This window comes from Palaemon carinicauda, chromosome 14, assembly GCF_036898095.1.
Source record: "Palaemon carinicauda isolate YSFRI2023 chromosome 14, ASM3689809v2, whole genome shotgun sequence".
In the NCBI taxonomy this organism is placed as follows: domain Eukaryota; kingdom Metazoa; phylum Arthropoda; class Malacostraca; order Decapoda; family Palaemonidae; genus Palaemon; species Palaemon carinicauda.
The window spans coordinates 38,226,325-38,232,258 of NC_090738.1; positions in this window are offsets into that span (position 1 = coordinate 38,226,325).

The window sequence follows — 5,934 nt, forward strand, 5'->3', positions numbered from 1 at the left end:
TATGATATATATATATATATATATATATATATATATATATATATATATATATATATATATATATATATATATATATATATATATATATATATATATTTGTCATGCTAGAGTATGACTGACAAATGCTGTTAAGTGAAATGTATTATTGATCAGTATATATCTATATACGTATATATATATATATATATATATATATATATATATATATATATATTTATTATATAATGTATTTAACATTAATATAATTCACTCAACAGGTAAATACAATATGTCATATTCATACTTTAGTATCACACATACACTGCATACATTATATATATATATATATATATATATATATATATATATATATATATACAGTGTATGTATATATATATATATATATATATATATATATATATATACTCACAAAGATATTTGTGTATATTGTCTCATACAATCATCATTGCCCCCAACCAAATATATATATATATATATATATATATATATATATATATATATATATATATATATATATATATATATATACTGTATATATATATATATATATTTATATATATATATATATATATATATATATATATATATGATAAATTTTGCACATTTTTACGTGTTTTTCATATTCAAATAAGCCATATATATTTTTGATATATTAATGTCTGGATTCTCTTAACGACCTCGGGATCAAAGCCCCAGGCGAAATCACACAAAGACAAGAGCTTGGCTCCGGCCGGGAAACGAACCCTGGTCGGCAAGCTTATATAGACAGTGACTAACCCATATAAGCTTGCCGACCAGGGTTCGATTCCCGGCCGGAGCCAAAAATATATATGGCTTATTTGAATATATATATATATATATATATATATATATATATATATATATATATATATATATATTCCATAAAGAGATCAATTTCCAGTAAATTAAATCTTCGAAAAAAAAATCCGTTTAGAAGTAAACTTTAATGTATAAAACATATACCTCATTAACAGGTATAAGAGACACATAAGAAATTCATGAAAAAAGAAGAGAGAAATTCTTTACATTCGTAGAATAGATATTTGAACAGTCGCGTAAATTTATCTCCTTGTTTCGAAGACTGTAAAAAGTATGTCAGGTAATGAGGTCTCGCTTCTTGCTCTATGTCAAAAAAGAGGGAAAGGGGGGTTATCATATAATGGCTGCAGTGTGGGGGGGAGGTGGGGGACAAAGAGGAGGAGGAGGAGGAGGAGGAGGAGGAGAGAAGAGGGAGCCTGACTCATTATGTAACCTTTCATAAGGCTCTTTTAGGTTATTTTTTTCATATATAATTTGAATACTTTTACACAATTTCTTTTCTATATATTCTCAAAAAACATATAAGGATACACATATATATGATATGGATATACATTATATATATATATATATATATATATATATATATATATATATACATATATATATGTGTGTATATATATATTTATATGCATACATATATATATATATATATATATATATATATATATGTATATATATATATTTATATATATGTACATATATATATATATATATATATATATATGTATATATAAAAATATATATGAGATATATAAAAATATTAATGAATATATATACATATATATATAAATGTATATATATACATATATATACACATATATATATATATATATATATATATATATATACATATATATATATATATATATATATATATATATATATATATATATACATATATTCCACTAAAAAATTTAACTACTTGATAATGTTCAGTTCCGTCCACTAATAAACCGCCTGTTGTAGACTTTATAAAAAATAGAAATGATTTATACAATGTTTGTATTCAATAAGTAAAAACTCTTAAACAGTTTTGAATATCAATATAAAAAATGTCTTTTCTCAACTAAATAAACGTAATGGTAAAGAAGTGCAACAACAATAATAATAAATAGGAGTTAAACAATCAAAATATACATAAAGGACAATATAGGTCAACTGGAATGCAGATTCATTATATCACATATTTCACTTAATAAAAAACGTAAGTTTTTCTATTTAACTTTTTTCTTTCTTTTTCAATTGCACTACATTGCCTCTTTGTTATTTTTTTTAGTTTAAATTATCTAATTTAGTTAACGTTGTATAAATCGAGATGAAAGAAAAGTCTTTTTCCATTTTGGCATAAATCTTTTATATTCGTAATAAACGCTCCATAGATATGTTCGTTGGCAAACCAAACTGTGGAATAGAAGTTATTTTATTTTATTATCATGTTTAAGATCAGAAGTAGACATACATACACACACACACTCACGCACACACACACACACACACACACATATATATATATATATATATATATATATATATATATATATATGTATGAATGTACGTATGTATGTATGTATGTATTATTATTATTATTTGCTAAGCTACAACCCTAGTTGGAAAAGCAGGATGCTATAAGCCCAGGGGCACCAACAAGGAATGTAGCCCAGCGAGGAAAGGACACAAATGTGTGTGAATATATATACATATATATATATATATATATATATATATATATATATATATATATATATATATATATATATATATAGTATTCAAATTATGCAAACATAGCGTGCATACAGTATGTACAAGCACAATTGCACACAATACGTCTTATCCTATCGACTTGCATAACAAAACATGTAGATTACCAAGCTCTGTAACATTACTACTCTTTCCTCACACGGACGGTGTCTATGATATAGTAAGAGAGGTGTTGTAGCCCCATTGCTATAGCCTGAATGGCCCACTAGTATTGATTCGCAGTACCTGTCTGGAAGTATACCACTCGCTTCTTTGCCGTCCTCTTCACTTTTCTTCTCCCCTTAACTCCTTTTTGCCCTTTTCTTTTCTTTATACACTAACGAATTTTAATAAATATTTAGGCCCTCTTATTATTTTACATACACTGATGCATACATACCCGCATATGTATATATATGCATATATATATATATATATATATATATATATATATATATACATATATATATATATATATAATATAACACATATATATACATGAATGAATGTATGTATTTTTATATAGAAATGCCTACAGCTAACACGTTATTTGCATACAATATGTATTCATAGTATGTTGGCCATGGCACCAGCCACCCCTTGAGATAATTCCCCTAGAAAGTCATTGGGTCCTATGTCTGGCCAGACAGTAGTACTGTACATTGCATCCCTCTCTCTGTTTACGGCAAATTTTGCCATTGCCTCCACATACACCGAATAGTCTGGCATATTCTTTACACAATATCCTCTATTCTCATACACTTAACAACACTGAAATTACCAAACAAATCTTCTTAGCTCGAGGGGTTAACTATTGCAATGTAATAGTTCAGTGGCTACTTTCCTCTTGTTAAGGGTAGAACAGACTCTTTAGCTATGGTAAGCAGCTCGTCTAGGAGACGGACTCTCCAAAATCAAACCATTGTTCTCTAGTCTTGGGTAGTGTAATAGCCTCTGTACCATGGCCTTCCACTGTCTTGGGGTAGAGTTCTCTTGCTTGAGGGTACACTCGGGCAGTCTATTCTATCTTATTTCTCTTCCCCTTATTTTTCTAAAGTTTTTATAGTTTATATAGGAAAGATTTATCTCAATATCGTTACTGTTCTTAAAATATCTAATTTTAATTGCTAATGACTTCTCTTGTAATTTATTTATTTCCTTATTTCCTTTTATCTCTGGGCTATTTTTCCTGTTGGAGCCCTTGGGCTTATAGCATCTTGCTTTTCCAACTAGGGTTGTACCTTAGCAAGTAATAATTGTACCAACCGTGTGTCACACAATTGTACATAATTCCTTTTGTATATAATATGCTTGTATCTTCGCTCTTCCCTCGCACTCAAACGAACATGAAAATTCATGTCTGCTGTTTTGCTCTGAATATTGTCTGTCTTGTGAACTTGTTATGTCCTGTTGCCTTGAGGTTTTGTATATAAGGAGAGTGTTCCACAATAATATAACTCAGTCGTTTCCAATCTGCCTTTGAGTTCACACCCTCTCTCGGCACCGTCACATAATAATAATAATAATAATAATAATAATAATAATAATAATAATAATAATAATAATAATAATAATAATAATAATTGTGTTACGAGTTGTATCTAAACTCTATTGTATCTAATCAACTGTTTTGTTTATATTTTTGTACTCTTAATTAGTAGTTCAAGAACGTATCCATGTTACACACCTGTTTACTTATATACTATCTGATTGTTTGACTAACCGGAGCATTAATTATTTGATCTTCAAACAAAGGTTATAAAGCTGCAAAATTTAATCCCACTCACTGAAAGATGTCCCTTCAGAACATTTCTTACATAAAAGTTTACCTGGCTTTCTCGAATTTTGTTAGTTCAAGAACCATATCTATGAAGATAAAACCAGGCATCTGTAAATTCGTTCTTATCCTCGAAAAAAATGTATTTATAATGTCCAATGGTATCTTACTTGATGCAAGGTTATCAATGTGGAGTTATTGACTAGATAACTATATTGCTTGGCTCAAAAATTGTAATGATTTATAAAAATGATCCCCCACCGGAGGTTCAGTATGTCTCTTGGCCAAAGTCGTAGCAAAATATAATGAATATTTGCAAAATTACAACTGCATATCGAGCCTCTAGCATCCATTCATGATAATGTGAATCAAAGGTGGCTTATTAGTGGTTTTCCATATTATTCTGTAAAATATTATTTGTCATCTATTACCTAATGGATGTGGTAACGTCCCTGACTGGTGAACGCCAGACTGGGGTTCAAGCCCAGCTCAAACTTGTTACTTTCTTTGGTCGCTGTAACCTCACTATCCTTGTGAGCTAATCATGGGGGAGGGGTGTTGGGGGAGCCTATAGGTCTATCTGCCGAGTCATCAGCAGCCATTGCCTGGCCCTTCTAGGTCCTAGCTTGGGCGCTGATCATATGTATATATGGTCAGTTTCTAGGGCACTGTCCTGCTTGATAGGACAATGTCACTGTCCCTTGCCTCTGCCATTCATGAGAGGCCTTTAAACCTTTAAAAGGTATCAGCCTCCAAGAGTTTCATGAAATAGGAAATTAGCATAATTATCGTTCACTACGTGCATTGATCCACATCTACAGTTAAAAATTGGCCGTAAAAAAAGAAAAGAAAAAAAAAAACACGTAAAACTCATTGAATAAATGTTGTCAGGCATTTACCGTTTTAAAAACGGATATATTGACGGTAAGGAGTGATATTACGGTCACCAACCCGTAAAAGATAATAACAAAGTAGGGTAAAAATCACGGTCGCCTTTATTTTACTGAAATACAGCTGAGAACAGTATATTTGTACAGAGAATTTCCGATTAAAATTACAATTTTTACTTGTATATACAATGTATCACAAATGTCTAAATTTTTTTTTTTAAATTTTTAAACATTGCATGAAACGTCAATTTTTTTTCCACGAAAATCTCCGATTGAAATTACGATTTTTTTAAAGTGCATATACAAAGTAAGAAGAATATCTTTAAATCTGTTTTAAAATCTTTAAACATTGCATGAAACTCGCCAACAGTACAGCTGAAAACAGCATATTTTACGGAGAATTTACGATTCAAAATTCGTGTTTTTAACAGTGTATATATAAAGTAACACAAATGTCTTTAAATTGTTTATTAAAAATTTTAAACATTGCATGAAACTCGCAAGAATTTTTTTTTTTTTTTGCCACGAAAATTTCCGATTGAAATTACTAATTTTTCAAGTATATATACAAATACAGATGTCTTTAGAATTGTTTATCAAAAGTTTTAAACATTGCACGAAACTCGCATTTTTTTTCTTAAGCCACGAATGTCGTATAATAAATGTTCCCTTTCTTTTTACGTGAGG